Here is a 24,832-nt window from a genome sequence, read left to right as displayed (position 1 = left end):
CCAACACACAAAATGTTAGTTTTCGGCCGCATTTGACGAAAGCGCTTCCTTCCGCAACCGCCAGTTCCTCGAGGACGGCGCGGGGAGGCGCGCCCGGCGTCCCAGCAGAGTGACGGCCGAATTGGCGGGCGCACCGCCGCGTGTGTGAGACGCACTGCTGCTCGTTGCACCCCCTGTCATTCGCTGGGCGCGTGCAGCCTTCGACACTAGCGGAGGACGCATCTTGTCCCTGGTGCTCAGCGGAGGGCCTGTGCGGGGTGCGCCAGTGTCGTGCTGGAGGGCCCACTGGTAGCGATGTGGGCTTCCTCGCCTCGCCTCGCCTCACACCACGTGTCTGCGTAGTTTGCAGTGCATTCGCACCATTCCTATCCCTGTCCCGGTCCCCGTCCCGACTTGTCCCGACTTTGCTCGACTGCCGCTCGCTGCCGCTCGGGTCGTGGTCCATATGACAGCGCAAGCACGACAAACGTCTGCGGGACGAGACGAGACGAGACGAGACGAGACGACTAAGGAATAAATTCGTGGTTACAAATCAAATTTGGAACTCTACACTCCTACACAACAATAGGCGGTACGTATTTCAGAATTCACCTGCCGATTCGTACTGTTTTGTCGTTTTCAAAGTCTTCTTGGCAAACGTGGTTAGCACATTCTCTCTCAAACTGAGTTAATTACTGCATTTTCGTACCATTACAGTAGTTTAAAAGGCTTAAGGAAGCATCTTTGTCACAACAGAAAGGTAGTTTGAAAATTGGGCTGGCGACATAACAAAAAACATAACAGGAAGGGAGCCAACAGCACCCGGGTTTCCCAGGCGGTCACCCATCCAAGTACTAGCCGGGCCCGATGATGCTTAACTTCGGTGATCGGACGAGAACCGGTGTATTCATCATGGTATGGCCGTTGGCGCTCATCTAATGTAGGAGCACGGCAGAATTCGCGTTCGGCTTTTCTCCCAACACACAAAATGTTAGTTTTCGGCCGCATTTGACGAAAGCGCTTCCTTCCGCAACCGCCAGTTCCTCGAGGACGGCGCGGGGAGGCGCGCCCGGCGTCCCAGCAGAGTGACGGCCGAATTGGCGGGCGCACCGCCGCGTGTGTGAGACGCACTGCTGCTCGTTGCACCCCCTGTCATTCGCTGGGCGCGTGCAGCCTTCGACACTAGCGGAGGACGCATCTTGTCCCTGGTGCTCAGCGGAGGGCCTGTGCGGGGTGCGCCAGTGTCGTGCTGGAGGGCCCACTGGTAGCGATGTGGGCTTCCTCGCCTCGCCTCGCCTCACACCAGGTGTCTGCGTAGTTTGCAGTGCATTCGCACCATTCCTATCCCTGTCCCGGTCCCCGTCCCGACTTGTCCCGACTTTGCTCGACTGCCGCTCGCTGCCGCTCGGGTCGTGGTCCATATGACAGCGCAAGCACGACAAACGTCTGCGGGACGAGACGAGACGAGACGACTAAGGAATAAATTCGTGGTTACAAATCAAATTTGGAACTCTACACTCCTACACAACAATAGGCGGTACGTATTTCAGAAATCACCTGCCGATTCGTACTGTTTTGTCGTTTTCAAAGTCTTCTTGGCAAACGTGGTTAGCACGTTCTCTCTCAAACTGAGTTAATTACTGCATTTTCGTACCATTACAGTAGTTTAAAAGGCTTAAGGAAGCATCTTTGTCACAACAGAAAGGTAGTTTGAAAATTGGGCTGGCGACATAAAAACATAACAGGAAGGGAGCCAACAGCACCCGGGTTTCCCAGGCGGTCACCCATCCAAGTACTAGCCGGGCCCGATGATGCTTAACTTCGGTGATCGGACGAGAACCGGTGTATTCATCATGGTATGGCCGTTGGCGCTCATCTAATGTAGGAGCACGGCAGAATTCGCGTTCCGCTTTTCTCCCAACACACAAAATGTTAGTTTTCGGCCGCATTTGACGAAAGCGCTTCCTTCCGCAACCGCCAGTTCCTCGAGGACGGCGCGGGGAGGCGCGCCCGGCGTCCCAGCAGAGTGACGGCCGAATTGGCGGGCGCACCGCCGCGTGTGTGAGACGCACTGCTGCTCGTTGCACCCCCTGTCATTCGCTGGGCGCATGCAGCCTTCGACACTAGCGGAGGACGCATCAAGTCCCTGGTGCTCAGCGGAGGGCCTGTGCGGGGTGCGCCAGTGTCGTGCTGGAGGGCCCACTGGTAGCGATGTGGGCTTCCTCGCCTCGCCTCGCCTCACACCAGGTGTCTGCGTAGTTTGCAGTGCATTCGCACCATTCCTATCCCTGTCCCGGTCCCCGTCCCGACTTGTCCCGACTTTGCTCGACTGCCGCTCGCTGCCGCTCGGGTCGTGGTCCATATGACAGCGCAAGCACGACAAACGTCTGCGGGACGAGACGAGACGAGACGACTAAGGAATAAATTCGTGGTTACAAATCAAATTTGGAACTCTACACTCCTACACAACAATAGGCGGTACGTATTTCAGAAATCACCTGCCGATTCGTACTGTTTTGTCGTTTTCAAAGTCTTCTTGGCAAACGTGGTTAGCACGTTCTCTCTCAAACTGAGTTAATTACTGCATTTTCGTACCATTACAGTAGTTTAAAAGGCTTAAGGAAGCATCTTTGTCACAACAGAAAGGTAGTTTGAAAATTGGGCTGGCGACATAACAAAAAACATAACAGGAAAAGAGCCAACAGCACCCGGGTTTCCCAGGCGGTCACCCATCCAAGTACTAGCCGGGCCCGATGATGCTTAACTTCGGTGATCGGACGAGAACCGGTGTATTCATCATGGTATGGCCGTTGGCGCTCATCTAATGTAGGAGCACGGCAGAATTCGCGTTCGGCTTTTCTCCCAACACACAAAATGTTAGTTTTCGGCCGCATTTGACGAAAGCGCTTCCTTCCGCAACCGCCAGTTCCTCGAGGACGGCGCGGGGAGGCGCGCCCGGCGTCCCAGCAGAGTGACGGCCGAATTGGCGGGCGCACCGCCGCGTGTGTGAGACGCACTGCTGCTCGTTGCACCCCCTGTCATTCGCTGGGCGCGTGCAGCCTTCGACACTAGCGGAGGACGCATCTTGTCCCTGGTGCTCAGCGGAGGGCCTGTGCGGGGTGCGCCAGTGTCGTGCTGGAGGGCCCACTGGTAGCGATGTGGGCTTCCTCGCCTCGCCTCGCCTCACACCACGTGTCTGCGTAGTTTGCAGTGCATTCGCACCATTCCTATCCCTGTCCCGGTCCCCGTCCCGACTTGTCCCGACTTTGCTCGACTGCCGCTCGCTGCCGCTCGGGTCGTGGTCCATATGACAGCGCAAGCACGACAAACGTCTGCGGGACGAGACGAGACGAGACGACTAAGGAATAAATTCGTGGTTACAAATCAAATTTGGAACTCTACACTCCTACACAACAATAGGCGGTACGTATTTCAGAAATCACCTGCCGATTCGTACTGTTTTGTCGTTTTCAAAGTCTTCTTGGCAAACGTGGTTAGCACGTTCTCTCTCAAACTGAGTTAATTACTGCATTTTCGTACCATTACAGTAGTTTAAAAGGCTTAAGGAAGCATCTTTGTCACAACAGAAAGGTAGTTTGAAAATTGGGCTGGCGACATAACAAAAAACATAACAGGAAAAGAGCCAACAGCACCCGGGTTTCCCAGGCGGTCACCCATCCAAGTACTAGCCGGGCCCGATGATGCTTAACTTCGGTGATCGGACGAGAACCGGTGTATTCATCATGGTATGGCCGTTGGCGCTCATCTAATGTAGGAGCACGGCAGAATTCGCGTTCGGCTTTTCTCCCAACACACAAAATGTTAGTTTTCGGCCGCATTTGACGAAAGCGCTTCCTTCCGCAACCGCCAGTTCCTCGAGGACGGCGCGGGGAGGCGCGCCCGGCGTCCCAGCAGAGTGACGGCCGAATTGGCGGGCGCACCGCCGCGTGTGTGAGACGCACTGCTGCTCGTTGCACCCCCTGTCATTCGCTGGGCGCGTGCAGCCTTCGACACTAGCGGAGGACGCATCTTGTCCCTGGTGCTCAGCGGAGGGCCTGTGCGGGGTGCGCCAGTGTCGTGCTGGAGGGCCCACTGGTAGCGATGTGGGCTTCCTCGCCTCGCCTCGCCTCACACCACGTGTCTGCGTAGTTTGCAGTGCATTCGCACCATTCCTATCCCTGTCCCGGTCCCCGTCCCGACTTGTCCCGACTTTGCTCGACTGCCGCTCGCTGCCGCTCGGGTCGTGGTCCATATGACAGCGCAAGCACGACAAACGTCTGCGGGACGAGACGAGACGAGACGAGACGAGACGACTAAGGAATAAATTCGTGGTTACAAATCAAATTTGGAACTCTACACTCCTACACAACAATAGGCGGTACGTATTTCAGAATTCACCTGCCGATTCGTACTGTTTTGTCGTTTTCAAAGTCTTCTTGGCAAACGTGGTTAGCACATTCTCTCTCAAACTGAGTTAATTACTGCATTTTCGTACCATTACAGTAGTTTAAAAGGCTTAAGGAAGCATCTTTGTCACAACAGAAAGGTAGTTTGAAAATTGGGCTGGCGACATAACAAAAAACATAACAGGAAGGGAGCCAACAGCACCCGGGTTTCCCAGGCGGTCACCCATCCAAGTACTAGCCGGGCCCGATGATGCTTAACTTCGGTGATCGGACGAGAACCGGTGTATTCATCATGGTATGGCCGTTGGCGCTCATCTAATGTAGGAGCACGGCAGAATTCGCGTTCGGCTTTTCTCCCAACACACAAAATGTTAGTTTTCGGCCGCATTTGACGAAAGCGCTTCCTTCCGCAACCGCCAGTTCCTCGAGGACGGCGCGGGGAGGCGCGCCCGGCGTCCCAGCAGAGTGACGGCCGAATTGGCGGGCGCACCGCCGCGTGTGTGAGACGCACTGCTGCTCGTTGCACCCCCTGTCATTCGCTGGGCGCGTGCAGCCTTCGACACTAGCGGAGGACGCATCTTGTCCCTGGTGCTCAGCGGAGGGCCTGTGCGGGGTGCGCCAGTGTCGTGCTGGAGGGCCCACTGGTAGCGATGTGGGCTTCCTCGCCTCGCCTCGCCTCACACCAGGTGTCTGCGTAGTTTGCAGTGCATTCGCACCATTCCTATCCCTGTCCCGGTCCCCGTCCCGACTTGTCCCGACTTTGCTCGACTGCCGCTCGCTGCCGCTCGGGTCGTGGTCCATATGACAGCGCAAGCACGACAAACGTCTGCGGGACGAGACGAGACGAGACGAGACGAGACGACTAAGGAATAAATTCGTGGTTACAAATCAAATTTGGAACTCTACACTCCTACACAACAATAGGCGGTACGTATTTCAGAATTCACCTGCCGATTCGTACTGTTTTGTCGTTTTCAAAGTCTTCTTGGCAAACGTGGTTAGCACATTCTCTCTCAAACTGAGTTAATTACTGCATTTTCGTACCATTACAGTAGTTTAAAAGGCTTAAGGAAGCATCTTTGTCACAACAGAAAGGTAGTTTGAAAATTGGGCTGGCGACATAAAAACATAACAGGAAGGGAGCCAACAGCACCCGGGTTTCCCAGGCGGTCACCCATCCAAGTACTAGCCGGGCCCGATGATGCTTAACTTCGGTGATCGGACGAGAACCGGTGTATTCATCATGGTATGGCCGTTGGCGCTCATCTAATGTAGGAGCACGGCAGAATTCGCGTTCGGCTTTTCTCCCAACACACAAAATGTTAGTTTTCGGCCGCATTTGACGAAAGCGCTTCCTTCCGCAACCGCCAGTTCCTCGAGGACGGCGCGGGGAGGCGCGCCCGGCGTCCCAGCAGAGTGACGGCCGAATTGGCGGGCGCACCGCCGCGTGTGTGAGACGCACTGCTGCTCGTTGCACCCCCTGTCATTCGCTGGGCGCATGCAGCCTTCGACACTAGCGGAGGACGCATCAAGTCCCTGGTGCTCAGCGGAGGGCCTGTGCGGGGTGCGCCAGTGTCGTGCTGGAGGGCCCACTGGTAGCGATGTGGGCTTCCTCGCCTCGCCTCGCCTCACACCAGGTGTCTGCGTAGTTTGCAGTGCATTCGCACCATTCCTATCCCTGTACCTGTCCCCGTCCCGACTTGTCCCGACTTTGCTCGACTGCCGCTCGCTGCCGCTCGGGTCGTGGTCCATATGACAGCGCAAGCACGACAAACGTCTGCGGGACGAGACGAGACGAGACGACTAAGGAATAAATTCGTGGTTACAAATCAAATTTGGAACTCTACACTCCTACACAACAATAGGCGGTACGTATTTCAGAATTCACCTGCCGATTCGTACTGTTTTGTCGTTTTCAAAGTCTTCTTGGCAAACGTGGTTAGCACATTCTCCCTCAAACTGAGTTAATTACTGCATTTTCGTACCATTACAGTAGTTTAAAAGGCTTAAGGAAGCATCTTTGTCACAACAGAAAGGTAGTTTGAAAATTGGGCTGGCGACATAACAAAAAACATAACAGGAAGGGAGCCAACAGCACCCGGGTTTCCCAGGCGGTCACCCATCCAAGTACTAGCCGGGCCCGATGATGCTTAACTTCGGTGATCGGACGAGAACCGGTGTATTCATCATGGTATGGCCGTTGGCGCTCATCTAATGTAGGAGCACGGCAGAATTCGCGTTCGGCTTTTCTCCCAACACACAAAATGTTAGTTTTCGGCCGCATTTGACGAAAGCGCTTCCTTCCGCAACCGCCAGTTCCTCGAGGACGGCGCGGGGAGGCGCGCCCGGCGTCCCAGCAGAGTGACGGCCGAATTGGCGGGCGCACCGCCGCGTGTGTGAGACGCACTGCTGCTCGTTGCACCCCCTGTCATTCGCTGGGCGCGTGCAGCCTTCGACACTAGCGGAGGACGCATCTTGTCCCTGGTGCTCAGCGGAGGGCCTGTGCGGGGTGCGCCAGTGTCGTGCTGGAGGGCCCACTGGTAGCGATGTGGGCTTCCTCGCCTCGCCTCGCCTCACACCAGGTGTCTGCGTAGTTTGCAGTGCATTCGCACCATTCCTATCCCTGTCCCGGTCCCCGTCCCGACTTGTCCCGACTTTGCTCGACTGCCGCTCGCTGCCGCTCGGGTCGTGGTCCATATGACAGCGCAAGCACGACAAACGTCTGCGGGACGAGACGAGACGAGACGAGACGAGACGACTAAGGAATAAATTCGTGGTTACAAATCAAATTTGGAACTCTACACTCCTACACAACAATAGGCGGTACGTATTTCAGAATTCACCTGCCGATTCGTACTGTTTTGTCGTTTTCAAAGTCTTCTTGGCAAACGTGGTTAGCACATTCTCTCTCAAACTGAGTTAATTACTGCATTTTCGTACCATTACAGTAGTTTAAAAGGCTTAAGGAAGCATCTTTGTCACAACAGAAAGGTAGTTTGAAAATTGGGCTGGCGACATAAAAACATAACAGGAAGGGAGCCAACAGCACCCGGGTTTCCCAGGCGGTCACCCATCCAAGTACTAGCCGGGCCCGATGATGCTTAACTTCGGTGATCGGACGAGAACCGGTGTATTCATCATGGTATGGCCGTTGGCGCTCATCTAATGTAGGAGCACGGCAGAATTCGCGTTCCGCTTTTCTCCCAACACACAAAATGTTAGTTTTCGGCCGCATTTGACGAAAGCGCTTCCTTCCGCAACCGCCAGTTCCTCGAGGACGGCGCGGGGAGGCGCGCCCGGCGTCCCAGCAGAGTGACGGCCGAATTGGCGGGCGCACCGCCGCGTGTGTGAGACGCACTGCTGCTCGTTGCACCCCCTGTCATTCGCTGGGCGCATGCAGCCTTCGACACTAGCGGAGGACGCATCAAGTCCCTGGTGCTCAGCGGAGGGCCTGTGCGGGGTGCGCCAGTGTCGTGCTGGAGGGCCCACTGGTAGCGATGTGGGCTTCCTCGCCTCGCCTCGCCTCACACCAGGTGTCTGCGTAGTTTGCAGTGCATTCGCAACATTCCTATCCCTGTACCTGTCCCCGTCCCGACTTGTCCCGACTTTGCTCGACTGCCGCTCGCTGCCGCTCGGGTCGTGGTCCATATGACAGCGCAAGCACGACAAACGTCTGCGGGACGAGACGAGACGAGACGACTAAGGAATAAATTCGTGGTTACAAATCAAATTTGGAACTCTACACTCCTACACAACAATAGGCGGTACGTATTTCAGAATTCACCTGCCGATTCGTACTGTTTTGTCGTTTTCAAAGTCTTCTTGGCAAACGTGGTTAGCACATTCTCCCTCAAACTGAGTTAATTACTGCATTTTCGTACCATTACAGTAGTTTAAAAGGCTTAAGGAAGCATCTTTGTCACAACAGAAAGGTAGTTTGAAAATTGGGCTGGCGACATAACAAAAAACATAACAGGAAGGGAGCCAACAGCACCCGGGTTTCCCAGGCGGTCACCCATCCAAGTACTAGCCGGGCCCGATGATGCTTAACTTCGGTGATCGGACGAGAACCGGTGTATTCATCATGGTATGGCCGTTGGCGCTCATCTAATGTAGGAGCACGGCAGAATTCGCGTTCGGCTTTTCTCCCAACACACAAAATGTTAGTTTTCGGCCGCATTTGACGAAAGCGCTTCCTTCCGCAACCGCCAGTTCCTCGAGGACGGCGCGGGGAGGCGCGCCCGGCGTCCCAGCAGAGTGACGACCGAATTGGCGGGCGCACTGCCGCGTGTGTGAGACGCACTGCTGCTCGTTGCACCCCCTGTCATTCGCTGGGCGCGTGCAGCCTTCGACACTAGCGGAGGACGCATCTTGTCCCTGGTGTTCAGCGGAGGGCCTGTGCGGGGTGCGCCAGTGTCGTGCTGGAGGGCCCACTGGTAGCGATGTGGGCTTCCTCGCCTCGCCTCGCCTCACACCAGGTGTCTGCGTAGTTTGCAGTGCATTCGCACCATTCCTATCCCTGTCCCGGTCCCCGTCCCGACTTGTCCCGACTTTGCTCGACTGCCGCTCGCTGCCGCTCGGGTCGTGGTCCATATGACAGCGCAAGCACGACAAACGTCTGCGGGACGAGACGAGACGAGACGACTAAGGAATAAATTCGTGGTTACAAATCAAATTTGGAACTCTACACTCCTACACAACAATAGGCGGTACGTATTTCAGAAATCACCTGCCGATTCGTACTGTTTTGTCGTTTTCAAAGTCTTCTTGGCAAACGTGTTTAGCACGTTCTCTCTCAAACTGAGTTAATTACTGCATTTTCGTACCATTACAGTAGTTTAAAAGGCTTAAGGAAGCATCTTTGTCACAACAGAAAGGTAGTTTGAAAATTGGGCTGGCGACATAACAAAAAACATAACAGGAAAAGAGCCAACAGCACCCGGGTTTCCCAGGCGGTCACCCATCCAAGTACTAGCCGGGCCCGATGATGCTTAACTTCGGTGATCGGACGAGAACCGGTGTATTCATCATGGTATGGCCGTTGGCGCTCATCTAATGTAGGAGCACGGCAGAATTCGCGTTCGGCTTTTCTCCCAACACACAAAATGTTAGTTTTCGGCCGCATTTGACGAAAGCGCTTCCTTCCGCAACCGCCAGTTCCTCGAGGACGGCGCGGGGAGGCGCGCCCGGCGTCCCAGCAGAGTGACGGCCGAATTGGCGGGCGCACCGCCGCGTGTGTGAGACGCACTGCTGCTCGTTGCACCCCCTGTCATTCGCTGGGCGCGTGCAGCCTTCGACACTAGCGGAGGACGCATCTTGTCCCTGGTGCTCAGCGGAGGGCCTGTGCGGGGTGCGCCAGTGTCGTGCTGGAGGGCCCACTGGTAGCGATGTGGGCTTCCTCGCCTCGCCTCGCCTCACACCAGGTGTCTGCGTAGTTTGCAGTGCATTCGCACCATTCCTATCCCTGTCCCGGTCCCCGTCCCGACTTGTCCCGACTTTGCTCGACTGCCGCTCGCTGCCGCTCGGGTCGTGGTCCATATGACAGCGCAAGCACGACAAACGTCTGCGGGACGAGACGAGACGAGACGAGACGAGACGACTAAGGAATAAATTCGTGGTTACAAATCAAATTTGGAACTCTACACTCCTACACAACAATAGGCGGTACGTATTTCAGAATTCACCTGCCGATTCGTACTGTTTTGTCGTTTTCAAAGTCTTCTTGGCAAACGTGGTTAGCACATTCTCTCTCAAACTGAGTTAATTACTGCATTTTCGTACCATTACAGTAGTTTAAAAGGCTTAAGGAAGCATCTTTGTCACAACAGAAAGGTAGTTTGAAAATTGGGCTGGCGACATAACAAAAAACATAACAGGAAGGGAGCCAACAGCACCCGGGTTTCCCAGGCGGTCACCCATCCAAGTACTAGCCGGGCCCGATGATGCTTAACTTCGGTGATCGGACGAGAACCGGTGTATTCATCATGGTATGGCCGTTGGCGCTCATCTAATGTAGGAGCACGGCAGAATTCGCGTTCGGCTTTTCTCCCAACACACAAAATGTTAGTTTTCGGCCGCATTTGACGAAAGCGCTTCCTTCCGCAACCGCCAGTTCCTCGAGGACGGCGCGGGGAGGCGCGCCCGGCGTCCCAGCAGAGTGACGGCCGAATTGGCGGGCGCACCGCCGCGTGTGTGAGACGCACTGCTGCTCGTTGCACCCCCTGTCATTCGCTGGGCGCGTGCAGCCTTCGACACTAGCGGAGGACGCATCTTGTCCCTGGTGCTCAGCGGAGGGCCTGTGCGGGGTGCGCCAGTGTCGTGCTGGAGGGCCCACTGGTAGCGATGTGGGCTTCCTCGCCTCGCCTCGCCTCACACCAGGTGTCTGCGTAGTTTGCAGTGCATTCGCACCATTCCTATCCCTGTCCCGGTCCCCGTCCCGACTTGTCCCGACTTTGCTCGACTGCCGCTCGCTGCCGCTCGGGTCGTGGTCCATATGACAGCGCAAGCACGACAAACGTCTGCGGGACGAGACGAGACGAGACGAGACGAGACGACTAAGGAATAAATTCGTGGTTACAAATCAAATTTGGAACTCTACACTCCTACACAACAATAGGCGGTACGTATTTCAGAATTCACCTGCCGATTCGTACTGTTTTGTCGTTTTCAAAGTCTTCTTGGCAAACGTGGTTAGCACATTCTCTCTCAAACTGAGTTAATTACTGCATTTTCGTACCATTACAGTAGTTTAAAAGGCTTAAGGAAGCATCTTTGTCACAACAGAAAGGTAGTTTGAAAATTGGGCTGGCGACATAAAAACATAACAGGAAGGGAGCCAACAGCACCCGGGTTTCCCAGGCGGTCACCCATCCAAGTACTAGCCGGGCCCGATGATGCTTAACTTCGGTGATCGGACGAGAACCGGTGTATTCATCATGGTATGGCCGTTGGCGCTCATCTAATGTAGGAGCACGGCAGAATTCGCGTTCGGCTTTTCTCCCAACACACAAAATGTTAGTTTTCGGCCGCATTTGACGAAAGCGCTTCCTTCCGCAACCGCCAGTTCCTCGAGGACGGCGCGGGGAGGCGCGCCCGGCGTCCCAGCAGAGTGACGGCCGAATTGGCGGGCGCACCGCCGCGTGTGTGAGACGCACTGCTGCTCGTTGCACCCCCTGTCATTCGCTGGGCGCGTGCAGCCTTCGACACTAGCGGAGGACGCATCTTGTCCCTGGTGCTCAGCGGAGGGCCTGTGCGGGGTGCGCCAGTGTCGTGCTGGAGGGCCCACTGGTAGCGATGTGGGCTTCCTCGCCTCGCCTCGCCTCACACCAGGTGTCTGCGTAGTTTGCAGTGCATTCGCACCATTCCTATCCCTGTCCCGGTCCCCGTCCCGACTTGTCCCGACTTTGCTCGACTGCCGCTCGCTGCCGCTCGGGTCGTGGTCCATATGACAGCGCAAGCACGACAAACGTCTGCGGGACGAGACGAGACGAGACGACTAAGGAATAAATTCGTGGTTACAAATCAAATTTGGAACTCTACACTCCTACACAACAATAGGCGGTACGTATTTCAGAATTCACCTGCCGATTCGTACTGTTTTGTCGTTTTCAAAGTCTTCTTGGCAAACGTGGTTAGCACATTCTCTCTCAAACTGAGTTAATTACTGCATTTTCGTACCATTACAGTAGTTTAAAAGGCTTAAGGAAGCATCTTTGTCACAACAGAAAGGTAGTTTGAAAATTGGGCTGGCGACATAACAAAAAACATAACAGGAAGGGAGCCAACAGCACCCGGGTTTCCCAGGCGGTCACCCATCCAAGTACTAGCCGGGCCCGATGATGCTTAACTTCGGTGATCGGACGAGAACCGGTGTATTCATCATGGTATGGCCGTTGGCGCTCATCTAATGTAGGAGCACGGCAGAATTCGCGTTCGGCTTTTCTCCCAACACACAAAATGTTAGTTTTCGGCCGCATTTGACGAAAGCGCTTCCTTCCGCAACCGCCAGTTCCTCGAGGACGGCGCGGGGAGGCGCGCCCGGCGTCCCAGCAGAGTGACGGCCGAATTGGCGGGCGCACCGCCGCGTGTGTGAGACGCACTGCTGCTCGTTGCACCCCCTGTCATTCGCTGGGCGCGTGCAGCCTTCGACACTAGCGGAGGACGCATCTTGTCCCTGGTGCTCAGCGGAGGGCCTGTGCGGGGTGCGCCAGTGTCGTGCTGGAGGGCCCACTGGTAGCGATGTGGGCTTCCTCGCCTCGCCTCGCCTCACACCAGGTGTCTGCGTAGTTTGCAGTGCATTCGCACCATTCCTATCCCTGTCCCGGTCCCCGTCCCGACTTGTCCCGACTTTGCTCGACTGCCGCTCGCTGCCGCTCGGGTCGTGGTCCATATGACAGCGCAAGCACGACAAACGTCTGCGGGACGAGACGAGACGAGACGAGACGAGACGACTAAGGAATAAATTCGTGGTTACAAATCAAATTTGGAACTCTACACTCCTACACAACAATAGGCGGTACGTATTTCAGAATTCACCTGCCGATTCGTACTGTTTTGTCGTTTTCAAAGTCTTCTTGGCAAACGTGGTTAGCACATTCTCTCTCAAACTGAGTTAATTACTGCATTTTCGTACCATTACAGTAGTTTAAAAGGCTTAAGGAAGCATCTTTGTCACAACAGAAAGGTAGTTTGAAAATTGGGCTGGCGACATAAAAACATAACAGGAAGGGAGCCAACAGCACCCGGGTTTCCCAGGCGGTCACCCATCCAAGTACTAGCCGGGCCCGATGATGCTTAACTTCGGTGATCGGACGAGAACCGGTGTATTCATCATGGTATGGCCGTTGGCGCTCATCTAATGTAGGAGCACGGCAGAATTCGCGTTCGGCTTTTCTCCCAACACACAAAATGTTAGTTTTCGGCCGCATTTGACGAAAGCGCTTCCTTCCGCAACCGCCAGTTCCTCGAGGACGGCGCGGGGAGGCGCGCCCGGCGTCCCAGCAGAGTGACGGCCGAATTGGCGGGCGCACCGCCGCGTGTGTGAGACGCACTGCTGCTCGTTGCACCCCCTGTCATTCGCTGGGCGCGTGCAGCCTTCGACACTAGCGGAGGACGCATCTTGTCCCTGGTGCTCAGCGGAGGGCCTGTGCGGGGTGCGCCAGTGTCGTGCTGGAGGGCCCACTGGTAGCGATGTGGGCTTCCTCGCCTCGCCTCGCCTCACACCAGGTGTCTGCGTAGTTTGCAGTGCATTCGCACCATTCCTATCCCTGTCCCGGTCCCCGTCCCGACTTGTCCCGACTTTGCTCGACTGCCGCTCGCTGCCGCTCGGGTCGTGGTCCATATGACAGCGCAAGCACGACAAACGTCTGCGGGACGAGACGAGACGAGACGACTAAGGAATAAATTCGTGGTTACAAATCAAATTTGGAACTCTACACTCCTACACAACAATAGGCGGTACGTATTTCAGAAATCACCTGCCGATTCGTACTGTTTTGTCGTTTTCAAAGTCTTCTTGGCAAACGTGGTTAGCACGTTCTCTCTCAAACTGAGTTAATTACTGCATTTTCGTACCATTACAGTAGTTTAAAAGGCTTAAGGAAGCATCTTTGTCACAACAGAAAGGTAGTTTGAAAATTGGGCTGGCGACATAACAAAAAACATAACAGGAAAAGAGCCAACAGCACCCGGGTTTCCCAGGCGGTCACCCATCCAAGTACTAGCCGGGCCCGATGATGCTTAACTTCGGTGATCGGACGAGAACCGGTGTATTCATCATGGTATGGCCGTTGGCGCTCATCTAATGTAGGAGCACGGCAGAATTCGCGTTCGGCTTTTCTCCCAACACACAAAATGTTAGTTTTCGGCCGCATTTGACGAAAGCGCTTCCTTCCGCAACCGCCAGTTCCTCGAGGACGGCGCGGGGAGGCGCGCCCGGCGTCCCAGCAGAGTGACGGCCGAATTGGCGGGCGCACCGCCGCGTGTGTGAGACGCACTGCTGCTCGTTGCACCCCCTGTCATTCGCTGGGCGCGTGCAGCCTTCGACACTAGCGGAGGACGCATCTTGTCCCTGGTGCTCAGCGGAGGGCCTGTGCGGGGTGCGCCAGTGTCGTGCTGGAGGGCCCACTGGTAGCGATGTGGGCTTCCTCGCCTCGCCTCGCCTCACACCAGGTGTCTGCGTAGTTTGCAGTGCATTCGCACCATTCCTATCCCTGTCCCGGTCCCCGTCCCGACTTGTCCCGACTTTGCTCGACTGCCGCTCGCTGCCGCTCGGGTCGTGGTCCATATGACAGCGCAAGCACGACAAACGTCTGCGGGACGAGACGAGACGAGACGAGACGAGACGACTAAGGAATAAATTCGTGGTTACAAATCAAATTTGGAACTCTACACTCCTACACAACAATAGGCGGTACGTATTTCAGAATTCACCTGCCGATTCGTACTGTTTTGTCGTTTTCAAAGTCTTCTTGGCAAACGTGGTTAGCACATTCTCTCTCAAACTGAGTTAATTACTGCATTTTCGTACCATTACAGTAGTTTAAAAGGCTTAAGGAAGCATCTTTGTCACAACAGAAAGGTAGTTTGAAAATTGGGCTGGCGACATAAAAACATAACAGGAAGGGAGCCAACAGCACCCGGGTTTCCCAGGCGGTCACCCATCCAAGTACTAGCCGGGCCCGATGATGCTTAACTTCGGTGATCGGACGAGAACCGGTGTATTCATCATGGTATGGCCGTTGGCGCTCATCTAATGTAGGAGCACGGCAGAATTCGCGTTCGGCTTTTCTCCCAACACACAAAATGTTAGTTTTCGGCCGCATTTGACGAAAGCGCTTCCTTCCGCAACCGCCAGTTCCTCGAGGACGGCGCGGGGAGGCGCGCCCGGCGTCCCAGCAGAGTGACGGCCGAATTGGCGGGCGCACCGCCGCGTGTGTGAGACGCACTGCTGCTCGTTGCACCCCCTGTCATTCGCTGGGCGCGTGCAGCCTTCGACACTAGCGGAGGACGCATCTTGTCCCTGGTGCTCAGCGGAGGGCCTGTGCGGGGTGCGCCAGTGTCGTGCTGGAGGGCCCACTGGTAGCGATGTGGGCTTCCTCGCCTCGCCTCGCCTCACACCAGGTGTCTCCGTAGTTTGCAGTGCATTCGCACCATTCCTATCCCTGTCCCGGTCCCCGTCCCGACTTGTCCCGACTTTGCTCGACTGCCGCTCGCTGCCGCTCGGGTCGTGGTCCATATGACAGCGCAAGCACGACAAACGTCTGCGGGACGAGACGAGACGAGACGACTAAGGAATAAATTCGTGGTTACAAATCAAATTTGGAACTCTACACTCCTACACAACAATAGGCGGTACGTATTTCAGAAATCACCTGCCGATTCGTACTGTTTTGTCGTTTTCAAAGTCTTCTTGGCAAACGTGGTTAGCACGTTCTCTCTCAAACTGAGTTAATTACTGCATTTTCGTACCATTACAGTAGTTTAAAAGGCTTAAGGAAGCATCTTTGTCACAACAGAAAGGTAGTTTGAAAATTGGGCTGGCGACATAACAAAAAACATAACAGGAAAAGAGCCAACAGCACCCGGGTTTCCCAGGCGGTCACCCATCCAAGTACTAGCCGGGCCCGATGATGCTTAACTTCGGTGATCGGACGAGAACCGGTGTATTCATCATGGTATGGCCGTTGGCGCTCATCTAATGTAGGAGCACGGCAGAATTCGCGTTCGGCTTTTCTCCCAACACACAAAATGTTAGTTTTCGGCCGCATTTGACGAAAGCGCTTCCTTCCGCAACCGCCAGTTCCTCGAGGACGGCGCGGGGAGGCGCGCCCGGCGTCCCAGCAGAGTGACGGCCGAATTGGCGGGCGCACCGCCGCGTGTGTGAGACGCACTGCTGCTCGTTGCACCCCCTGTCATTCGCTGGGCGCGTGCAGCCTTCGACACTAGCGGAGGACGCATCTTGTCCCTGGTGCTCAGCGGAGGGCCTGTGCGGGGTGCGCCAGTGTCGTGCTGGAGGGCCCACTGGTAGCGATGTGGGCTTCCTCGCCTCGCCTCGCCTCACACCAGGTGTCTGCGTAGTTTGCAGTGCATTCGCACCATTCCTATCCCTGTCCCGGTCCCCGTCCCGACTTGTCCCGACTTTGCTCGACTGCCGCTCGCTGCCGCTCGGGTCGTGGTCCATATGACAGCGCAAGCACGACAAACGTCTGCGGGACGAGACGAGACGAGACGAGACGAGACGACTAAGGAATAAATTCGTGGTTACAAATCAAATTTGGAACTCTACACTCCTACACAACAATAGGCGGTACGTATTTCAGAATTCACCTGCCGATTCGTACTGTTTTGTCGTTTTCAAAGTCTTCTTGGCAAACGTGGTTAGCACATTCTCTCTCAAACTGAGTTAATTACTGCATTTTCGTACCATTACAGTAGTTTAAAAGGCTTAAGGAAGCATCTTTGTCACAACAGAAAGGTAGTTTGAAAATTGGGCTGGCGACATAACAAAAAACATAACAGGAAGGGAGCCAACAGCACCCGGGTTTCCCAGGCGGTCACCCATCCAAGTACTAGCCGGGCCCGATGATGCTTAACTTCGGTGATCGGACGAGAACCGGTGTATTCATCATGGTATGGCCGTTGGCGCTCATCTAATGTAGGAGCACGGCAGAATTCGCGTTCGGCTTTTCTCCCAACACACAAAATGTTAGTTTTCGGCCGCATTTGACGAAAGCGCTTCCTTCCGCAACCGCCAGTTCCTCGAGGACGGCGCGGGGAGGCGCGCCCGGCGTCCCAGCAGAGTGACGACCGAATTGGCGGGCGCACTGCCGCGTGTGTGAGACGCACTGCTGCTCGTTGCACCCCCTGTCATTCGCTGGGCGCGTGCAGCCTTCGACACTAGCGGAGGACGCATCTTGTCCCTGGTGTTCAGCGGAGGGCCTGTGCGGGGTGCGCCAGTGTCGTGCTGGAGGGCCCACTGGTAGCGATGTGGGCTTCCTCGCCTCGCCTCGCCTCACACCAGGTGTCTGCGTAGTTTGCAGTGCATTCGCACCATTCCTATCCCTGTCCCGGTCCCCGTCCCGACTTGTCCCGACTTTGCTCGACTGCCGCTCGCTGCCGCTCGGGTCGTGGTCCATATGACAGCGCAAGCACGACAAACGTCTGCGGGACGAGACGAGACGAGACGACTAAGGAATAAATTCGTGGTTACAAATCAAATTTGGAACTCTACACTCCTACACAACAATAGGCGGTACGTATTTCAGAAATCACCTGCCGATTCGTACTGTTTTGTCGTTTTCAAAGTCTTCTTGGCAAACGTGGTTAGCACGTTCTCTCTCAAACTGAGTTAATTACTGCATTTTCGTACCATTACAGTAGTTTAAAAGGCTTAAGGAAGCATCTTTGTCACAACAGAAAGGTAGTTTGAAAATTGGGCTGGCGACATAACAAAAAACATAACAGGAAAAGAGCCAACAGCACCCGGGTTTCCCAGGCGGTCACCCATCCAAGTACTAGCCGGGCCCGATGATGCTTAACTTCGGTGATCGGACGAGAACCGGTGTATTCATCATGGTATGGCCGTTGGCGCTCATCTAATGTAGGAGCACGGCAGAATTCGCGTTCGGCTTTTCTCCCAACACACAAAATGTTAGTTTTCGGCCGCATTTGACGAAAGCGCTTCCTTCCGCAACCGCCAGTTCCTCGAGGACGGCGCGGGGAGGCGCGCCCGGCGTCCCAGCAGAGTGACGGCCGAATTGGCGGGCGCACCGCCGCGTGTGTGAGACGCACTGCTGCTCGTTGCACCCCCTGTCATTCGCTGGGCGCGTGCAGCCTTCGACACTAGCGGAGGACGCATCTTGTCCCTGGTGCTCAGCGGAGGGCCTGTGCGGGGTGCGCCAGTGTCGTGCTGGAGGGCCCACTGGTAGCGATGTGGGCTTCCTCGCCTCGCCTCGCCTCACACCAGGTGTCTGCGTAGTTTGCAGTGCATTCGCACCATTCCTATCCCTGTCCCGGTCCCCGTCCCGACTTGTCCCGACTTTGCTCGACTGCCGCTCGCTGCCGCTCGGGTCGTGGTCCATATGACAGCGCAAGCACGACAAACGTCTGCGGGACGAGACGAGACGAGACGAGACGAGACGACTAAGGAATAAATTCGTGGTTACAAATCAAATTTGGAACTCTACACTCCTACACAACAATAGGCGGTACGTATTTCAGAATTCACCTGCCGATTCGTACTGTTTTGTCGTTTTCAAAGTCTTCTTGGCAAACGTGGTTAGCACATTCTCTCTCAAACTGAGTTAATTACTGCATTTTCGTACCATTACAGTAGTTTAAAAGGCTTAAGGAAGCATCTTTGTCACAACAAAAAGGTAGTTTGAAAATTGGGCTGGCGACATAACAAAAAACATAACAGGAAGGGAGCCAACAGCACCCGGGTTTCCCAGGCGGTCACCCATCCAAGTACTAGCCGGGCCCGATGATGCTTAACTTCGGTGATCGGACGAGAACCGGTGTATTCATCATGGTATGGCCGTTGGCGCTCATCTAATGTAGGAGCACGGCAGAATTCGCGTTCGGCTTTTCTCCCAACACACAAAATGTTAGTTTTCGGCCGCATTTGACGAAAGCGCTTCCTTCCGCAACCGCCAGTTCCTCGAGGACGGCGCGGGGAGGCGCGCCCGGCGTCCCAGCAGAGTGACGGCCGAATTGGCGGGCGCACCGCCGCGTGTGTGAGACGCACTGCTGCTCGTTGCACCCCCTGTCATTCGCTGGGCGCGTGCAGCCTTCGACACTAGCGGAGGACGCATCTTGTCCCTGGTGCTCAGCGGAGGACCTGTGCGGGGTGCGCCAGTGTCGTGCTGGAGGGCCCACTGGTAGCGATGTGGGCTTCCTCGCCTCGCCTCGCCTCACACCAGGTGTCTGCGTAGTTTGCAGTGCATTCGCACCATTCCTATCCCTGTCCCGGTCCCCGTCCCGACTTGTCCCGACTTTGCTCGACTGCCGCTCGCTGCCGCTCGGGTCGTGGTCCATATGACAGCGCAAGCACGACAAACGTCTGCGGGACGAGACGAGACGAGACGAGACGAGACGACTAAGGAATAAATTCGTGGTTACAAATCAAATTTGGAACTCTACACTCCTACACAACAATAGGCGGTACGTATTTCAGAATTCACCTGCCGATTCGTACTGTTTTGTCGTTTTCAAAGTCTTCTTGGCAAACGTGGTTAGCACATTCTCTCTCAAACTGAGTTAATTACTGCATTTTCGTACCATTACAGTAGTTTAAAAGGCTTAAGGAAGCATCTTTGTCACAACAGAAAGGTAGTTTGAAAATTGGGCTGGCGACATAAAAACATAACAGGAAGGGAGCCAACAGCACCCGGGTTTCCCAGGCGGTCACCCATCCAAGTACTAGCCGGGCCCGATGATGCTTAACTTCGGTGATCGGACGAGAACCGGTGTATTCATCATGGTATGGCCGTTGGCGCTCATCTAATGTAGGAGCACGGCAGAATTCGCGTTCGGCTTTTCTCCCAACACACAAAATGTTAGTTTTCGGCCGCATTTGACGAAAGCGCTTCCTTCCGCAACCGCCAGTTCCTCGAGGACGGCGCGGGGAGGCGCGCCCGGCGTCCCAGCAGAGTGACGGCCGAATTGGCGGGCGCACCGCCGCGTGTGTGAGACGCACTGCTGCTCGTTGCACCCCCTGTCATTCGCTGGGCGCGTGCAGCCTTCGACACTAGCGGAGGACGCATCTTGTCCCTGGTGCTCAGCGGAGGGCCTGTGCGGGGTGCGCCAGTGTCGTGCTGGAGGGCCCACTGGTAGCGATGTGGGCTTCCTCGCCTCGCCTCGCCTCACACCAGGTGTCTGCGTAGTTTGCAGTGCATTCGCACCATTCCTATCCCTGTCCCTGTCCCCGTCCCGACTTGTCCCGACTTTGCTCGACTGCCGCTCGCTGCCGCTCGGGTCGTGGTCCATATGACAGCGCAAGCACGACAAACGTCTGCGGGACGAGACGAGACGAGACGACTAAGGAATAAATTCGTGGTTACAAATCAAATTTGGAACTCTACACTCCTACACAACAATAGGCGGTACGTATTTCAGAAATCACCTGCCGATTCGTACTGTTTTGTCGTTTTCAAAGTCTTCTTGGCAAACGTGGTTAGCACGTTCTCTCTCAAACTGAGTTAATTACTGCATTTTCGTACCATTACAGTAGTTTAAAAGGCTTAAGGAAGCATCTTTGTCACAACAGAAAGGTAGTTTGAAAATTGGGCTGGCGACATAACAAAAAACATAACAGGAAAAGAGCCAACAGCACCCGGGTTTCCCAGGCGGTCACCCATCCAAGTACTAGCCGGGCCCGATGATGCTTAACTTCGGTGATCGGACGAGAACCGGTGTATTCATCATGGTATGGCCGTTGGCGCTCATCTAATGTAGGAGCACGGCAGAATTCGCGTTCGGCTTTTCTCCCAACACACAAAATGTTAGTTTTCGGCCGCATTTGACGAAAGCGCTTCCTTCCGCAACCGCCAGTTCCTCGAGGACGGCGCGGGGAGGCGCGCCCGGCGTCCCAGCAGAGTGACGGCCGAATTGGCGGGCGCACCGCCGCGTGTGTGAGACGCACTGCTGCTCGTTGCACCCCCTGTCATTCGCTGGGCGCGTGCAGCCTTCGACACTAGCGGAGGACGCATCTTGTCCCTGGTGCTCAGCGGAGGGCCTGTGCGGGGTGCGCCAGTGTCGTGCTGGAGGGCCCACTGGTAGCGATGTGGGCTTCCTCGCCTCGCCTCGCCTCACACCAGGTGTCTGCGTAGTTTGCAGTGCATTCGCACCATTCCTATCCCTGTCCCGGTCCCCGTCCCGACTTGTCCCGACTTTGCTCGACTGCCGCTCGCTGCCGCTCGGGTCGTGGTCCATATGACAGCGCAAGCACGACAAACGTCTGCGGGACGAGACGAGACGAGACGAGACGAGACGACTAAGGAATAAATTCGTGGTTACAAATCAAATTTGGAACTCTACACTCCTACACAACAATAGGCGGTACGTATTTCAGAATTCACCTGCCGATTCGTACTGTTTTGTCGTTTTCAAAGTCTTCTTGGCAAACGTGGTTAGCACATTCTCTCTCAAACTGAGTTAATTACTGCATTTTCGTACCATTACAGTAGTTTAAAAGGCTTAAGGAAGCATCTTTGTCACAACAGAAAGGTAGTTTGAAAATTGGGCTGGCGACATAACAAAAAACATAACAGGAAGGGAGCCAACAGCACCCGGGTTTCCCAGGCGGTCACCCATCCAAGTACTAGCCGGGCCCGATGATGCTTAACTTCGGTGATCGGACGAGAACCGGTGTATTCATCATGGTATGGCCGTTGGCGCTCATCTAATGTAGGAGCACGGCAGAATTCGCGTTCGGCTTTTCTCCCAACACACAAAATGTTAGTTTTCGGCCGCATTTGACGAAAGCGCTTCCTTCCGCAACCGCCAGTTCCTCGAGGACGGCGCGGGGAGGCGCGCCCGGCGTCCCAGCAGAGTGACGACCGAATTGGCGGGCGCACTGCCGCGTGTGTGAGACGCACTGCTGCTCGTTGCACCCCCTGTCATTCGCTGGGCGCGTGCAGCCTTCGACACTAGCGGAGGACGCATCTTGTCCCTGGTGTTCAGCGGAGGGCCTGTGCGGGGTGCGCCAGTGTCGTGCTGGAGGGCCCACTGGTAGCGATGTGGGCTTCCTCGCCTCGCCTCGCCTCACACCAGGTGTCTGCGTAGTTTGCAGTGCATTCGCACCATTCCTATCCCTGTCCCGGTCCCCGTCCCGACTTGTCCCGACTTTGCTCGACTGCCGCTCGCTGCCGCTCGGGTCGTGGTCCATATGACAGCGCAAGCACGACAAACGTCTGCGGGACGAGACGAGACGAGACGACTAAGGAATAAATTCGTGGTTACAAATCAAATTTGGAACTCTACACTCCTACACAACAATAGGCGGTACGTATTTCAGAATTCACCTGCCGATTCGTACTGTTTTGTCGTTTTCAAAGTCTTCTTGGCAAACGTGGTTAGCACATTCTCTCTCAAACTGAGTTAATTACTGCATTTTCGTACCATTACAGTAGTTGAAAAGGCTTAAGGAAGCATCTTTGTCACAACAGAAAGGTAGTTTGAAAATTGGGCTGGCGACATAACAAAAAACATAACAGGAAGGGAGCCAACAGCACCCGGGTTTCCCAGGCGGTCACCCATCCAAGTACTAGCCGGGCCCGATGATGCTTAACTTCGGTGATCGGACGAGAACCGGTGTATTCATCATGGTATGGCCGTTGGCGCTCATCTAATGTAGGAGCACGGCAGAATTCGCGTTCGGCTTTTCTCCCAACACACAAAATGTTAGTTTTCGGCCGCATTTGACGAAAGCGCTTCCTTCCGCAACCGCCAGTTCCTCGAGGACGGCGCGGGGAGGCGCGCCCGGCGTCCCAGCAGAGTGACGGCCGAATTGGCGGGCGCACCGCCGCGTGTGTGAGACGCACTGCTGCTCGTTGCACCCCCTGTCATTCGCTGGGCGCGTGCAGCCTTCGACACTAGCGGAGGACGCATCTTGTCCCTGGTGCTCAGCGGAGGGCCTGTGCGGGGTGCGCCAGTGTCGTGCTGGAGGGCCCACTGGTAGCGATGTGGGCTTCCTCGCCTCGCCTCGCCTCACACCAGGTGTCTGCGTAGTTTGCAGTGCATTCGCACCATTCCTATCCCTGTCCCGGTCCCCGTCCCGACTTGTCCCGACTTTGCTCGACTGCCGCTCGCTGCCGCTCGGGTCGTGGTCCATATGACAGCGCAAGCACGACAAACGTCTGCGGGACGAGACGAGACGAGACGACTAAGGAATAAATTCGTGGTTACAAATCAAATTTGGAACTCTACACTCCTACACAACAATAGGCGGTACGTATTTCAGAATTCACCTGCCGATTCGTACTGTTTTGTCGTTTTCAAAGTCTTCTTGGCAAACGTGGTTAGCACATTCTCTCTCAAACTGAGTTAATTACTGCATTTTCGTACCATTACAGTAGTTGAAAAGGCTTAAGGAAGCATCTTTGTCACAACAGAAAGGTAGTTTGAAAATTGGGCTGGCGACATAACAAAAAACATAACAGGAAGGGAGCCAACAGCACCCGGGTTTCCCAGGCGGTCACCCATCCAAGTACTAGCCGGGCCCGATGATGCTTAACTTCGGTGATCGGACGAGAACCGGTGTATTCATCATGGTATGGCCGTTGGCGCTCATCTAATGTAGGAGCACGGCAGAATTCGCGTTCGGCTTTTCTCCCAACACACAAAATGTTAGTTTTCGGCCGCATTTGACGAAAGCGCTTCCTTCCGCAACCGCCAGTTCCTCGAGGACGGCGCGGGGAGGCGCGCCCGGCGTCCCAGCAGAGTGACGGCCGAATTGGCGGGCGCACCGCCGCGTGTGTGAGACGCACTGCTGCTCGTTGCACCCCCTGTCATTCGCTGGGCGCGTGCAGCCTTCGACACTAGCGGAGGACGCATCTTGTCCCTGGTGCTCAGCGGAGGGCCTGTGCGGGGTGCGCCAGTGTCGTGCTGGAGGGCCCACTGGTAGCGATGTGGGCTTCCTCGCCTCGCCTCGCCTCACACCAGGTGTCTGCGTAGTTTGCAGTGCATTCGCACCATTCCTATCCCTGTCCCGGTCCCCGTCCCGACTTGTCCCGACTTTGCTCGACTGCCGCTCGCTGCCGCTCGGGTCGTGGTCCATATGACAGCGCAAGCACGACAAACGTCTGCGGGACGAGACGAGACGAGATGAGACGAGACGACTAAGGAATAAATTCGTGGTTACAAATCAAATTTGGAACTCTACACTCCTACACAACAATAGGCGGTACGTATTTCAGAATTCACCTGCCGATTCGTACTGTTTTGTCGTTTTCAAAGTCTTCTTGGCAAACGTGGTTAGCACATTCTCTCTCAAACTGAGTTAATTACTGCATTTTCGTACCATTACAGTAGTTGAAAAGGCTTAAGGAAGCATCTTTGTCACAACAGAAAGGTAGTTTGAAAATTGGGCTGGCGACATAACAAAAAACATAACAGGAAGGGAGCCAACAGCACCCGGGTTTCCCAGGCGGTCACCCATCCAAGTACTAGCCGGGCCCGATGATGCTTAACTTCGGTGATCGGACGAGAACCGGTGTATTCATCATGGTATGGCCGTTGGCGCTCATCTAATGTAGGAGCACGGCAGAATTCGCGTTCGGCTTTTCTCCCAACACACAAAATGTTAGTTTTCGGCCGCATTTGACGAAAGCGCTTCCTTCCGCAACCGCCAGTTCCTCGAGGACGGCGCGGGGAGGCGCGCCCGGCGTCCCAGCAGAGTGACGGCCGAATTGGCGGGCGCACCGCCGCGTGTGTGAGACGCACTGCTG

At 55.3% G+C, this 24,832-nt stretch overlaps 26 non-coding genes across 26 annotated transcripts; all 26 read right to left on the bottom strand.

The window, feature by feature from the left end:
• Positions 1-789: 789 nt before the first annotated feature.
• LOC126140698 (5S ribosomal RNA) lies at positions 790-908 on the bottom strand. Its single transcript, XR_007529230.1, has one exon. It is a non-coding gene; the product is annotated as a 5S ribosomal RNA (ribosomal RNA).
• An 822-nt stretch (positions 909-1,730) lies between these two features.
• On the bottom strand, positions 1,731-1,849 carry LOC126140697 (5S ribosomal RNA). Its single transcript, XR_007529229.1, has one exon. It is a non-coding gene; the product is annotated as a 5S ribosomal RNA (ribosomal RNA).
• An 826-nt stretch (positions 1,850-2,675) lies between these two features.
• On the bottom strand, positions 2,676-2,794 carry LOC126140696 (5S ribosomal RNA). The gene has a single exon (XR_007529228.1). It is a non-coding gene; the product is annotated as a 5S ribosomal RNA (ribosomal RNA).
• Positions 2,795-3,620: 826 nt separating this feature from the next.
• LOC126140695 (5S ribosomal RNA) lies at positions 3,621-3,739 on the bottom strand. Its single transcript, XR_007529227.1, has one exon. It is a non-coding gene; the product is annotated as a 5S ribosomal RNA (ribosomal RNA).
• An 836-nt stretch (positions 3,740-4,575) lies between these two features.
• LOC126140694 (5S ribosomal RNA) lies at positions 4,576-4,694 on the bottom strand. Its single transcript, XR_007529226.1, has one exon. It is a non-coding gene; the product is annotated as a 5S ribosomal RNA (ribosomal RNA).
• An 832-nt stretch (positions 4,695-5,526) lies between these two features.
• LOC126140692 (5S ribosomal RNA) lies at positions 5,527-5,645 on the bottom strand. Its single transcript, XR_007529225.1, has one exon. It is a non-coding gene; the product is annotated as a 5S ribosomal RNA (ribosomal RNA).
• Positions 5,646-6,471: 826 nt separating this feature from the next.
• Positions 6,472-6,590, bottom strand: LOC126140691 (5S ribosomal RNA). The gene has a single exon (XR_007529224.1). It is a non-coding gene; the product is annotated as a 5S ribosomal RNA (ribosomal RNA).
• An 832-nt stretch (positions 6,591-7,422) lies between these two features.
• On the bottom strand, positions 7,423-7,541 carry LOC126140690 (5S ribosomal RNA). Its single transcript, XR_007529223.1, has one exon. It is a non-coding gene; the product is annotated as a 5S ribosomal RNA (ribosomal RNA).
• An 826-nt stretch (positions 7,542-8,367) lies between these two features.
• On the bottom strand, positions 8,368-8,486 carry LOC126140689 (5S ribosomal RNA). The gene has a single exon (XR_007529222.1). It is a non-coding gene; the product is annotated as a 5S ribosomal RNA (ribosomal RNA).
• Positions 8,487-9,312: 826 nt separating this feature from the next.
• Positions 9,313-9,431, bottom strand: LOC126140688 (5S ribosomal RNA). Its single transcript, XR_007529221.1, has one exon. It is a non-coding gene; the product is annotated as a 5S ribosomal RNA (ribosomal RNA).
• An 836-nt stretch (positions 9,432-10,267) lies between these two features.
• LOC126140686 (5S ribosomal RNA) lies at positions 10,268-10,386 on the bottom strand. The gene has a single exon (XR_007529219.1). It is a non-coding gene; the product is annotated as a 5S ribosomal RNA (ribosomal RNA).
• Positions 10,387-11,218: 832 nt separating this feature from the next.
• LOC126140685 (5S ribosomal RNA) lies at positions 11,219-11,337 on the bottom strand. Its single transcript, XR_007529218.1, has one exon. It is a non-coding gene; the product is annotated as a 5S ribosomal RNA (ribosomal RNA).
• An 826-nt stretch (positions 11,338-12,163) lies between these two features.
• Positions 12,164-12,282, bottom strand: LOC126140684 (5S ribosomal RNA). The gene has a single exon (XR_007529217.1). It is a non-coding gene; the product is annotated as a 5S ribosomal RNA (ribosomal RNA).
• An 832-nt stretch (positions 12,283-13,114) lies between these two features.
• LOC126140683 (5S ribosomal RNA) lies at positions 13,115-13,233 on the bottom strand. The gene has a single exon (XR_007529216.1). It is a non-coding gene; the product is annotated as a 5S ribosomal RNA (ribosomal RNA).
• An 826-nt stretch (positions 13,234-14,059) lies between these two features.
• On the bottom strand, positions 14,060-14,178 carry LOC126140681 (5S ribosomal RNA). Its single transcript, XR_007529215.1, has one exon. It is a non-coding gene; the product is annotated as a 5S ribosomal RNA (ribosomal RNA).
• An 832-nt stretch (positions 14,179-15,010) lies between these two features.
• LOC126140680 (5S ribosomal RNA) lies at positions 15,011-15,129 on the bottom strand. The gene has a single exon (XR_007529214.1). It is a non-coding gene; the product is annotated as a 5S ribosomal RNA (ribosomal RNA).
• Positions 15,130-15,955: 826 nt separating this feature from the next.
• On the bottom strand, positions 15,956-16,074 carry LOC126140679 (5S ribosomal RNA). The gene has a single exon (XR_007529213.1). It is a non-coding gene; the product is annotated as a 5S ribosomal RNA (ribosomal RNA).
• An 836-nt stretch (positions 16,075-16,910) lies between these two features.
• On the bottom strand, positions 16,911-17,029 carry LOC126140678 (5S ribosomal RNA). The gene has a single exon (XR_007529212.1). It is a non-coding gene; the product is annotated as a 5S ribosomal RNA (ribosomal RNA).
• Positions 17,030-17,855: 826 nt separating this feature from the next.
• On the bottom strand, positions 17,856-17,974 carry LOC126140677 (5S ribosomal RNA). The gene has a single exon (XR_007529211.1). It is a non-coding gene; the product is annotated as a 5S ribosomal RNA (ribosomal RNA).
• An 836-nt stretch (positions 17,975-18,810) lies between these two features.
• LOC126140676 (5S ribosomal RNA) lies at positions 18,811-18,929 on the bottom strand. Its single transcript, XR_007529210.1, has one exon. It is a non-coding gene; the product is annotated as a 5S ribosomal RNA (ribosomal RNA).
• An 832-nt stretch (positions 18,930-19,761) lies between these two features.
• On the bottom strand, positions 19,762-19,880 carry LOC126140674 (5S ribosomal RNA). Its single transcript, XR_007529208.1, has one exon. It is a non-coding gene; the product is annotated as a 5S ribosomal RNA (ribosomal RNA).
• Positions 19,881-20,706: 826 nt separating this feature from the next.
• On the bottom strand, positions 20,707-20,825 carry LOC126140673 (5S ribosomal RNA). The gene has a single exon (XR_007529207.1). It is a non-coding gene; the product is annotated as a 5S ribosomal RNA (ribosomal RNA).
• An 836-nt stretch (positions 20,826-21,661) lies between these two features.
• LOC126140672 (5S ribosomal RNA) lies at positions 21,662-21,780 on the bottom strand. The gene has a single exon (XR_007529206.1). It is a non-coding gene; the product is annotated as a 5S ribosomal RNA (ribosomal RNA).
• Positions 21,781-22,606: 826 nt separating this feature from the next.
• LOC126140670 (5S ribosomal RNA) lies at positions 22,607-22,725 on the bottom strand. The gene has a single exon (XR_007529205.1). It is a non-coding gene; the product is annotated as a 5S ribosomal RNA (ribosomal RNA).
• An 826-nt stretch (positions 22,726-23,551) lies between these two features.
• Positions 23,552-23,670, bottom strand: LOC126140669 (5S ribosomal RNA). The gene has a single exon (XR_007529204.1). It is a non-coding gene; the product is annotated as a 5S ribosomal RNA (ribosomal RNA).
• Positions 23,671-24,506: 836 nt separating this feature from the next.
• LOC126140668 (5S ribosomal RNA) lies at positions 24,507-24,625 on the bottom strand. Its single transcript, XR_007529203.1, has one exon. It is a non-coding gene; the product is annotated as a 5S ribosomal RNA (ribosomal RNA).
• Positions 24,626-24,832: the final 207 nt, after the last annotated feature.

This window comes from Schistocerca cancellata, unplaced genomic scaffold (genome assembly GCF_023864275.1).
Source record: "Schistocerca cancellata isolate TAMUIC-IGC-003103 unplaced genomic scaffold, iqSchCanc2.1 HiC_scaffold_705, whole genome shotgun sequence".
Lineage (NCBI taxonomy): Eukaryota > Metazoa > Arthropoda > Insecta > Orthoptera > Acrididae > Schistocerca > Schistocerca cancellata.
The sequence above is the reverse complement of the archived record's forward strand: the minus strand, read 5'-3'. Positions and strand labels throughout refer to the sequence as shown.